The 12,741-nt window shown below is 43.6% G+C and overlaps 1 long non-coding RNA gene across 1 annotated transcript; it reads right to left on the bottom strand.

Annotated features, from left to right (window-relative positions):
* Window positions 1–724: 724 nt before the first annotated feature.
* LOC135051338 (uncharacterized) lies at window positions 725–2,756 on the bottom strand. The gene is made up of 4 exons (XR_010242192.1): window positions 2,595–2,756; window positions 2,138–2,510; window positions 1,805–1,826; window positions 725–808 (listed from the first exon to the last, which is right to left on the bottom strand). It is a non-coding gene; the product is annotated as an uncharacterized LOC135051338 (long non-coding RNA).
* Window positions 2,757–12,741: the final 9,985 nt, after the last annotated feature.

The following is a 12,741-nucleotide window of genomic DNA, read 5'->3' as shown; positions in this document are numbered from 1 at the left end:
CTGGCAACCCTGGCTACCTAATGAGTGTCAACCTAGAGTGGACACACAAAACATTGCACACATAAACACTGTACATATAATGACACTCACAAATATGTAAATGCAACATGTACACCATGAAGAAAAACACAAATTTTTGTCCTTGGTACAAGATTTCAAACAGTACAACACTGCATGTTTTGTCATTGTAAGTGTAAGTAGGTAATCATTTAAAAAAAAACAAAAAAAAACTTACTTTCCACGGCAACATGAACACTCCCTGAACTGGCTTCAGGGGCTTCCTCTGCCCATTCACTGGGTGGGGATGTTGGCTGGATGGGTGAAGGCGGCTGGATGTGGGAAGGCGGCTGGATGGGGGAAGGAGGAGGGATTGGGGAAGGAGGAGGGATTGGGGAAGGAGGAGGGATTGGGGAAGGAGGCTGGATGGGGGAAGGAGGCTGGATTGGTGCTGGAATTTCAGAGGGGGGGTCTGATTGAGAGGGCGAGGGGGGCGGAGAGAAAGTTAAGCCAATAGAGGGTGAGGGGGGCAGAGATGGTGATTTAGAAGTTGAAGGAGAAGGGGTATGGGAAGGAGGAGAAGGGGTCCCAGAAAGAGATGGAGAGGTGTGGTGAGAAGGGGAGTGTAAAGTGGTGTGGGCCAGGGAAGCTGAGGGGGACTGGGAAGATGAGGGGGACTGGGAAGATGAGGGGGACTGGGAAGATGAGGGGGACTGGGAAGGGGATGGGGAGTGAGAAGGGGAGGGGGAGTGAGAAGGGGAGGGGGACTGGGAAGGGGAAGGGGGCGGAGAGGTCTGCCGTTGTTGTTGTCCTATAATGATATTTTTGACAACATTTAGTTTACATGTGAAATTACATAGTAAACAATTTCAATTTTCAATGTTCTGTTCCATGTAAAATACAGTGTTTTTTAGAAATGAAAATCAAACATGTATAAATCCTATTCATGTTGGCCACAGCAAACAAAATGAGTCCTAACTTTTACTTTGAAGCTCATTCCGTAATCTAGTCCATTGAGTCATATTGATTGGTCTAGGCAACATCACCAGATCACTATTCAAGGCACCTTATTATATAGGCAGCAATGATCAAGTATTTGGGAACAGTTTCCTGGCTGGTTATTAATTCTTGAAAACATGCACTTGTTTGGTGACAGTTTGCTACAGTCAGTACTGTTTGCCCTAACCACACACACTGTCCTATTTTGTAAAAAAACACACTCAGCGTTGCAATTAGCCTACCACTTAGTGTAAATTTGCACAATGTTTGCTAATATTCTTATGTAATGTAACTTACTTCGTGTATGCATAGAACGTATTTGCTGGCGGATCTCCGCCAACAGCTCGGGAGTCCTCCTGCGGAGATCACTCCATCTCCTCTCAAGTTGAATGATTGACCGCCTGCTGCGGACGCGAGTCCGCAGCAGGCGGCGGACCTCCGCGTAGGCCTCGCGCTTCACCCGATTTGGGATGAAGCGCCCAACGCGGCCTACGCGGCGGTCCATCACCGCAACCAGGACGCGGAGCTCACGCCTGGTGAACGGTGCAGCACGCATCTTGGCAATGGCGTTTTCCTTATTTGGCATATATTTATAGCGTCTGTTAGCATGTGATTGGTCATAAATCTGTTGTCATTTCTAATAACTTTATTGATCTTTGCAATGCTGTGAAGAGCAGTGTTATTTCGCACGAGCGGAAAAACGCATCCGCAGAAGTAAATTTTAGCATAAAAAAAAAAAAACCATAACACAAACAGACACAGAGACACACAGTTTTGAATAAAATTGTAAACATATCTGTGTACTCACCACAGTTTGTGTGATCATTCAGCTGGACAGTCACAAAGTGGGCAACATTCAATTTCATTTGTTTTTGTGTTTGTTTAAATAATCAAGATTTTAGGATATAAAACAAATAAGGACACTATTTAGCCACATCACATTATATTTTGTACTAATCTCAAATTGTAAGCTTAACGTGTTAACGGATTTTTACTTTTTTAAAAATGACAAATAAACAAAAACTCCAAAACCATTACACAATGACCTTACAATCTCAAACAAAATGTCAACATTACAAACAAAACATAAGCATACTGTGCTTTGTTTTTTTAACATAAAAATAATATAAAAACACTATACCTGAAATATTCGGCAACAATCCTTGCCCTCACTTGGCTCCCCCTCCGTGTAACACTCCCACCACCGAAGTGTCGAACAACCCCTGGCTCCTCATCAGGCAATTCCTCTGCCTGAGGAAGCTCTACACTACTCCTTACCGCGATATTATGTAGTATTGCGCACAGGACCACTATTTTACTTGCCATCTCCGGCGAATACATGATGTCGCCACCAGTGCGGTGGAGCACACGAAACCGCCCTTTAAGGACACCAATTGTGCGCTCCACCAGCTGCCTAGTGGCAGTAAGCGCGGAGTTAAATGCCATCTGTGGTCCTGGCCTGGGATTACGGTAAGGAGTCATGAGCCAGGGGGTGCAAGGATATCCACGGTCTCCTGTTTGAGGAAAAACCTTAAATTAAAAAGAGTATATTATAAAATTTCATTTATTTTTAAGATAAAAAATATCTTCAAACTCACCCAATAACCACATGTCTGCTCGTTGACTTGCTCTTAATCTCTGCCATATCCCTGATTGTCTAATGACATATGCATCATGTGAACTTCCAGTAAACTTGGCATTCAGGGAAAGGATCTGGAGGGATGGCCCACAAACAACCATTACATTCAGAGAATGAAACAGTTTCCTGTTTCTATAAATTTCTTCATTATGTCTTGGTGGCTGAATAGCAACATGTGTGCCATCCACAACCCCAATAACATGTGGGAAGCGACTACCACCTTCCTCAAATTGCCGCTTCACCACATCTAGGGCACCAACATCCAAAGGCATATCAATGAATTGCTTCACCCGCTTTAGGAAAGCCTGGCAGACACGCCGCAGGACCTTACTGAACTGGCCCTGCGACATGCCAACCAGGTCTCCCACAACATGTTAATATGAGGCTGTAGCCAAAAAATGTAACACAGCAAGGAATTGTGTCAATGGTGGTATTGCTGTAGGATACCGAATTTCAGACTCCAGATCACTCTCTATTATGGAGAGAGTGTCTAGGATTAGATGTGGTGGCAGCCTGTATCTACGCACCACCACATCATCTGGCATCCCAAAAAGTAGGACACGGGTTCTGAAAATTGGTGGCCTAGCACGCCTCCGTTGCCTTGGTTGATGAGGAGCCGGTTGTGGTTGTGGGGCTGGCGGTTGGGGTGGGAGTGCTGGCGTGGGTTGGGGAGGTAGGGCTTCTGCTGCGATAAATATCGACATAACACACTTTTTTGAGATAAAAACAAAAAAATGTTTAATACTCCAAAATTATTTATTAAAAAATATACAAACAATAAATGTATAAAAAAAGGTGGAGTCAACTTACTGCAGGAGCGTTCGACATTATTTCTGGGTTCAATTCAGGATCAAAATGTAAAAAAAAAAAAACTACATATGTTAATTTGAGAAAAACCAAAAATGTAAGTTTCTAGATTTCTGAGCATCAAACACATCACAAACACCATAAAACAAATATAAATAAAAATAAAATAAAGGAAAAAATTCAATCAAGTAACAAAAAAAAACCATTTAGTAGCTAGGCCAGGCAAGAAAAACACTACTTTGCAGATCAATCCAGGTAAGAAAAAATACTTGTCTTTACAAAATGGCAAAGAAACATAATAACAACACTTTGAACAAACACAAACAGGCACCAACACAGGCAAAGGGCACTTACCTGATCCAAAATCAATAAAGTTTTTGTGTTTTCTTGCACACCAAAAACTCAAAATATACAAGGGTTTCCTCACCCAAAAAACAACTCCTACAAGAGAACAAAAATGACAGTCAAAAACAACATACAGACCATTCAAACAAACAAACAACAACACAGGCAAAGGGCACTTACCTGATCCAAAATCAATAAAGTTTTTGTGTTTTCTTGCACACCAAAAACTCAAAATATACAAGGGTTTCCTCACCCAAAAAACAACTCCTACAAGAGAACAAAAATGACAGTCAAAAACAACATACAGACCATTCAAACAAACAAACAACAACACAGGCAAAGGGCACTTACCTGATCCAAAATCAATAAAGTTTTTGTGTTTTCTTGCACACCAAAAACTCAAAATATACAAGGGTTTCCTCACCCAAAAAACAACTCCTACAAGAGAACAAAAATGACAGTCAAAAACAACATACAGACCATTCAAACAAACAAACAACAACACAGGCAAAGGGCACTTACCTGATCCAAAATCAATAAAGTTTTTGTGTTTTCTTGCACACCAAAAACTCAAAATATACAAGGGTTTCCTCACCCAAAAAACAACTCCTACAAGAGAACAAAAATGACAGTCAAAAACAACATACAGACCATTCAAACAAACAAACAACAACACAGGCAAAGGGCACTTACCTGATCCAAAATCAATAAAGTTTTTGTGTTTTCTTGCACACCAAAAACTCAAAATATACAAGGGTTTCCTCACCCAAAAAACAACTCCTACAAGAGAACAAAAATGACAGTCAAATCAAAGAAGCACAGGTTTATTTACAAAAATGGACTTGCAAAATATATCTGTGTTTTTTAATAAAAATTAAAAAAAACCAAAAAAAACAACTTTGAATTCAAAAAATTACCAAGAAGATTTCCTGAATACTCACAAACGAAAAAACGCAACAAAAAAATGTCTATATTCAAAACGCAAACGAAAGGACAAATGTATGCTTGACAATTACTCACTCTGCAAATTCCTATAGCACCTTCACGCACAAGCCAACAAACTCAAGTGAAACTCAAAACTACCTACACTCACAGCATGCAAAGTAGGCCCTTAAATAAGCAGTGCAATCAACCAGATTGTGTACACCTGTGTGAATTAACGCTTCGCACGTAGGTATATAAGCGCACACACCTCGCCGTACACGTCATCACAAACATGGCTTCTCGTGAGCAAATCGCAGCAGAGATGGACCGCATTGCAGAGCAGGAGATGGCATTGCGGAAAAGACGCCTAGATTGCCAAAGGCGCATGCTGGAATACGCCTCTGCGGATGTTGAAGAGGCAGGACCTAGTACTCTGCAAATGTCTGCTTCTGAACCACAACAATTGAGTGGGGATACCCTGCCACACACACAAAGTGACCAAACTGAGGAAGAATTGGCTTTAGCCACACAAACACAACAGGCAGAAGCTGCTAGTGAGGAGGAAGATGGTGATGACCAACAAGAAGAAACCTCACAGGCTACCTCCAGACGGAAGAAAAGACAGCCTGCATTCACTAAGAGGGAGTTGCGTGTCTTGGTCACGCAGGCCATGTCCAAAATCCATAGAGGCCCAAAAAACATGGGGGCAGCTTCAAAAGCTCGCATCTGGAGAGACATCACAAAATCTGTGAATGACGTTGGCTCTGTCGTCAGAACATCACAGGAAGTGAGACGACGGTAAGTGCATATTGACAGTCCTTTTTCTGTGCTAAGTTGACTAAAAAATGTAGTTACATGTGATGTTATGTCTAGCAAACACAAGCAGAACACGTGTCCTATATATTAGCTTAGACAAATAATAAGACTCTACTTTGTCCCTCTTTCACAATACATATGTAGGTGGGCCGACTTCAAATCCCGCCTGAAGGCAAAGAGGGCTGCGGAGTGGAATGCCTCAAGGGCTACAGGTGGAGGAGCACCTGTCGCTGTGGAGTATACTGACTTGGAGGAGATGGCGATGCCCTGTGTCAGTTATGAGGAGGGCCAAGGGGTGTCTCATATGGACACGGACCTGCCTGAGATCCTGACGGGACATGACTTGGAAGGTAAGTTTACACATTTAGTTGGCTGTAATTTTGACAGTATTTCTAATAACAAACTAATTTTGTATCCTACTTTTTTCCCACACATTCTTCTATTTGCTTGCCACAAAACACAGCACAGGGGGGTGATCCGTTTGAGTCACAGGACGGTTATGTGGTTGAGGCTGAGGTGGAGGGACCTAGTGAGTCTGGCAGTGTGGGCCAACAAATCCCACCTCTGCAGGTTCCTACTGGCCCCCCCACCCAACCCTCTGCTATCCCGGAGATCCTGCTTGAAATCGCTAGGTATGGTGAGAGCCTAAATCGGTTTCAAGACGGGGTCATCCGGGAGGTAAGCCAGATAGCTGTCCGGCTCACTGAGCACCGAACCTGTGTTGAGCAAGGTGTTGCTCAACTCTGCCAAGGTCTGGCAGAGATCAGGCAGGGCCAAGAACAACTTGCCTCCTCATTCCAAACCCTTGCAAATAACATCTTGCAAGGGCTCCAGGCCATCGCTGTCTCCCTTGCCCACAGTGGCAGAGAGCCACCCACATCGGCTCCCTCCCCTGCCCCTGCCCAGGAAGAACAGCCCACTGGGCAGGCCCAACGAAGGTCGCTCCGCAGACCTTCCAAAGAAGAACAGCCTCAGGCGGGGAGAAAAAGAAGAAAATGATGTCTCTCCAGATGGGCAGCACCCATGTTTTTGATGTTGCCTCTATGTATTTTTGGAGTTGGCTTGTGTGACCAGAATGGATAACTCCCTCTTAGTGAAATGTATTCTTTCTGTTTGGATGTATTGTAGCCTGTGAGTTTATGTGTATAAACACCAGAGCCATCTTCCTCTTACTAGTGTGCTATGTATTGTTGTGTTTGTGTGGTGGATCCTAATTCTTTCTCATTTGGTTTAAAATTTGTGTGTGGCAGGGTGTGTCATGTTTTATTTATGGTTTAAAAATATACTTTTGTCAGAAGCAGAATTTTGCAGAGTACTGAGTTCTGCTATCTAATGATTGTCAGTGCCATCTGCTTGCTGCTTGGTCCATCTCTGCCTGTGCGACTCACGTGGAGCCATGTTTAAATGTTGTCAAAAAATTATATAGTAATAAAAAATATATTTCAAAAATTTGAGCAGTTTCTTCCAGGTAATGCAGTTCCAGAAAGATTAAGTCAGCATATAGACACTTGTAGACCAATCTGCTAATTCTCCTTAAAAATTGAAAAAAAAAAAAAAAAAAGGTATGCTTTGCACCACACTTTAATGTCCATATTAAGTAAACAGACACGAGGCTTTTTATAAATATCTAGGGTCAACAGGACATCATTTCAAACATTGTCAGATATTATAATCAAATATTATTGTGACTTTTAAGACTAAATTAAAGTGTATGCTGCATTATGTTGGTGTTGGTTTATTTTTAAACAATTTTGCAGATTTCAAACACTTTCACAAATATTTTCATTTGCTTGTATTTGGGAGTCTTACACGCATTAAAACAAGTTTTAAAAAGGCTTACACAACAAATTCAAAAAAAAAACCACACCCTTATTTGGCAGTGTGTGAGATTTATATGTGAGTAGACTAAACATGTAATGTGTGTTCAGACAATTGCTGGTTGGTAACTTTCATCTGCTCATTAATTAACAAGTAATTGGACATCAGATGAATGTGATATCCAATTAACTGCTAATTACTGCATACACACTTGTACCAGTACTTCGCAAATGTAGAGTAACTGCAGACCTACTCTGCTGCTGCGTGAATGTTGCTACGGTTTCCTATGTTAGTTTTAACAGCGACAATGTTTATTTGCGAAAAACACGCCCATTGCGAGTTGAATACTCCCACACTGTACGCCCACTTTCACGCCCTTGTCGGAGCATTGCGAAGTCTCGCCTCCGCCACGCCCACGCCACTCCTCGTTTTCGTTTGGCAGTTACGGCTTTATTTTTTCTGAGTAATTTTGCACAGTTGTCGTACGTATGTACTCGCGCATGCGTAATCACGCATTTGCACATGCGCAGATACTTACATTTCGTACATTTGCGATGCGATGACTCTTAGCGATCAACTCGGAATGAGGGCCTATCTGTAATAACAAACAAGAATATTACTGTACTGACTTGCTCATAAAAACATTTCAACTTTAACAAACAATCTGCTATATGAGTAATAGAGTCCATCTTATATTGGTATAAGACATAATAAATTCCTTCCATTTAAAATCAGACCCCAGTTGTCAGAACCAGCCTGAGCTTAATTTTTTTGGAACGCAAATATAGATTTTGGCGCACCTCCCATACTTTATAAAGGGACAGTACGTGACTTTGCTACAAAAAAGGGGTGTGGTCTCACAAGAACGGGTCATGGCCACACAACAGCATTCCCAATTCAAGTTACACCACATACAGTAGCACAATCACAATGCCCACAGTAGTTGTGCCCCTTACGTATAATGCTAACAGTAATCTTGCTTACACATAATGCCTACAATAATGCACTTACACAATGCCCACAGTGGTAGTGCTGCTTACACACAATGCCCACAGTAGGAGTGCTGCTTACAAACAATGTCCACAATAGTAGTGCCACTTAACAATGCCCACAGCAGTTGTAACCCTTACACAATGCCCACAGTAGTTGTGCCCCTTACACAATGCCCAATGTGGTAGTGCCGCTTTCACAATGCCAGCAGTGATAGTGCCCTTATCCAATGTCCACTGCAGTTGTGCCCCTTACAAAGTGCCCACAGTGGTAGTGCCCCTTACACAATGTCCACAGCAATTGTGCCCCTAACACAATGCCCACAGCAGTTGTGACCCTTACACAATGCCTAAAGAAGTAATGTTACTTACACACAATGCCCACAGTAGGTATGCATACAGGGGGGGTAATTCCAAGTTGATCGCAGCAGGAAAGTTTTTAGCAGTTGGGCAAAACCATGTGCACTGCAGGGGAGGCAGATATAACATGTGCAGAGAGAGGCAGATGTGGGTGGGGGGTGTTCAAACTGAAATCTAAATTGCAGTGTAAAAGCAAGCAGCCAGTATTTACCCTGCACAGAAACAATATAACCCACCCAAATCTAACTCTCTCTGCAAATGTTATATCTACCCCCCCTGCAGTGCACATGGTTTTTCCCAATTGCTAACAAACTTGCTGCTGCGATCAACTCAGAATTACCCCCAATGTCCACAGCAGTTGTGCCCCTTACACACACTGCCCACAACATTATTGTTGTGCCCCTTATACAATGTCCACAGCGGTTGTTTCCCTTACACAACGCCCACAGTAATAGTGCCCTTTACACAATGCCCATAGTGGTAGTGCCGCTTACACACAATGCCCACAGTAGTTGTGCCCTTACACAATGCCCACAGTGGTAGTGCTGCTTACACACAATGCCCACAGCAGTTGTGCCCCATACACAATGCCCACAGCGGTTGTGCTCATAGGCATTTCTATCATGGGTGCATTGTGTGCGGTGCACACGGGCACCTCGGTCCAGGGGGGGCCCACATCGCACACATTGCACCCATATTTTAGTACACACCTCTCCAGAGTCCAGCATTGGGCGCTGCAGCCGCAGCCATAGCACAAAAAAATCACCTCCAAAATGGCCGCTGCGCATGCGCAAAACATATTTTGTCTCCGGAACACAGCGGACACCATGTTTCCAGAGACCTGCGCATTCCGAAGACTACGGCGCCGTGTAGAGGAGGGGCCCATGTGCAGACTCCATGTGGGCCCCTCCTCTACTCCTCTCTTAAGACGCCCCTGGTTGTGCTCCTTACACAATGCCCACAGCGGTAGTGCCGCTTACACAATACCCACAGCTGTATGGCCATGTCCCAGAACTGCCCCATCCAACAATTATAATCACCAGCACTTACCTCCCCCCTCGACCATAACTGCCACCCCTCTTCCTCCCACAATTATTATTATTGTTAACTGCCCCCTTACTCCCACAATTTTAACCATTAGTGCCACCCCTTCATTTTTTAAAAAGCATCCAGACCATTTGCAATGAGACCTCAGATCTATGAGAACTGTCCAGTACACTTACTGCTCTTCCTGGTGCAGTTTCCTCTGATCGGTGGATAGCTCCAGCCATCCACCAATCAGTGCTTGTATATACCCATGATATTGATTAGTGTATGGCTGGCGTCAGCCACCAATCAGCATTACTAAGCAGCCAAACAGTGTACAGTGGGGGTAATTCCAAGTTGATCGCAGCAGGATTTTTGATAGCAATTGGGCAAAACCATGTGCACTGCAGGGGAGGCAGATATAACATGTGCAGAAAGAGTTAGATTTGGGTGGGTTATTTTATTTCTGTGCAGGGTAAATACTGGCTGCTTTATTTTTACACTGCAAATTAGATTGCAGATTGAACACACCCCACCCAAATCTAACTCTCTCTGCACATGTCATATCTGCCCTCCCTGTAGTGCACATGGTTTTGCCCAATTGCTATCAAAAATCCTGCTGCGATCAACTTGGAATTACCCCCAGTGCACTGTGACTGCGGCGCTGGTGCAGCTGTCTGTGTGGGAGAAGTAAAGAGCACCACGTGACTGGCGGCCTGGATGCTGGTAGAAAGAGCTGCCTGGCCGCTCCAAACTGTTTGTGGCCAGGCAGCATCTCTTCCTGTGGCCCTAATTGGTTACAAATGTACCGGCCCGGGTGGTAGCTACTCCCCAGCTCAGCCCACCACTGGAGTTAGAGGTCAAAGGACACAGCACCACCAATACTGGATGTCAGGAATATAGAAAAAATCAAGTGCAGGTCAGCCTAACTACAGGAAGAGGGCCAGCAGCAGCAGTATACAAAAAGGCAGCCTGATATAAGGGGGTCTGTATCCACAATGGCGGCTGGAGGATACAGTTAATGTGTGGCCCTCTCAAAGGTTGAAGTATGTTAATTTGCCAATCACTGTATCATAAGTAATAATGTCACAATCATCTTACCCGATAAATTATAATTGATACAAATAGATATAGACAAGGAAAACAATTCATATGAGTTTCCTAATAGAAAATGAGCTCCTATAAATGACTTTAAAATGCTCTGCAAAACTTGTTAACATTCATGTGTGAAAGGGTAATTGCAAGAAGGTAATCATCTGCAGATTAAGCAAACTGACAGTTACACAGTAAATGACTTCTACTTAGCATAAAGGGGGTGTTCTGCAACACAGATCATACAACATTTGATCAGTAATATAAAAAAAGCAACAATCCTTTAAATATGTTCACAATGGCCCTCATTCCGAGTCGTTCGCTCGGTAATTTTCTTCGCATCGCAGCGTTTTTCTGCTTAGTACGCATGCGCAATGTTCGCACTGCGACTGCGCCAAGTAATTTTGCTATGAAGATAGTTTTTTTACTCACGGCTTTTTCTTCGCTCCGGCGATCGTAGTGTGATTGACAGGAAATGGGTGTTACTGGGCGGAAACACGGCGTTTTATGGGCGTGTGGATAAAAACGCTACCGTTTCCGGAAAAAACGCGGGAGTGGCTGGAGAAACGGAGGAGTGTCTGGCCGAACGCTGGGTGTGTTTATGACGTCAAACCAGGAACGACAAGCAGTGAACTGATCGCAGATGCCGAGTAAGTCTGAAGCTACTCTGAAACTGCTAAGTAGTTTGTAATCGCAATATTGCGAATACATCGTTCGCAATTTTAAGAAGCTAAGATTCACTCCCAGTAGGCGGCGGCTTAGCGTGTGTAACTCTGCTAAAATCGCCTTGCGAGCGAACAACTCGGAATGAGGGCCAATGTGAAATGTTGACAGTTTCAGGACGAAGACCCTCATTCCGAGTTGATCGCTCGCTAGCTGCTTTTAGCAGCAGTGCACACGCTAGGCCGCCGCCCTCTGGGAGTGTATCTTAGTATAGCAGAATTGCGAACGAAAGGTTAGCAGTTCTGCTATTAAATATTTCCCTGCAGTTTCTGAGTAGCTCCAGACCTACTCCTAGATTGCAATCACCTCACAATCTAACCATTTAGAGGAAACTGCAACAGGAAGAGCAGTAAGTGTACTGGACAGTTCTCATAGAGCTGAGGTCTCATTGCAAATGGTCTGGATGCTTTTAAAAAAATGAAGGGGTGGCACTAATGGTTAAGAAGTCACTAGACCACCAGGGACTGTTTGTAGACAGGTCACCATGGTCACTGTCAACATGCTGAGCATGCTAACATGTTGCAAGTCAACAGTTTGACACGGTCAACATTCTCTAGAGGCACACCTGTGTTTCTAGCAAATAAAAGCATGGAGATTTTGTTCATGTAAAAAAAAAAACAAAAAAAACATTTAAGCTTGCAGCTCATCATCAAGAGACCCAAATCTCTGCAAGTGTTCTCTCTTGTGATTGACGTCAGAATTCAATACAGAAACAACAAAAAGTAGACTATGAGCACCAGGGGCGGATTGGAATCGAAAACAAGCCTGGGAAATTTATGGAAGCAGCCCTAATAGGGGTGGGGTTTGTTGAGGGGGTGGAGTCTGTCAAGTGGGTGGGATTACTGCTCAGAAGGCCTGACTATATGCAAAATTTTAGGGGCGTGGCCACATAATAGTGGCAATTCACATTACACCACACAGTTGTGCCGGTTATACACATTGCACCAGGTAGAACCTCCTATACACACTGCGCCAGGTAGAGCATGTTATACATATTGCGCCAGATAGAGCATGTTCTACACTTTGTGCCAGGTAGAGTATGGTATACACTTTGCGCCAGGCAGAGCACATTATACACATTGCACCAGGTAAAGCCCACTATACACATTGCACCAGGTAAAGCACATTATACACACTGCCTCAGGTAAAGCACATTATACACACTGCCTCAGGTAAAGCACATTATACATATTGCACCAGGCAGAG

This window comes from Pseudophryne corroboree, chromosome 2 (genome assembly GCF_028390025.1).
Source record: "Pseudophryne corroboree isolate aPseCor3 chromosome 2, aPseCor3.hap2, whole genome shotgun sequence".
Taxonomy (NCBI): Eukaryota; Metazoa; Chordata; class Amphibia; order Anura; family Myobatrachidae; genus Pseudophryne; species Pseudophryne corroboree.
The sequence above is the reverse complement of the archived record's forward strand: the minus strand, read 5'-3'. Positions and strand labels throughout refer to the sequence as shown.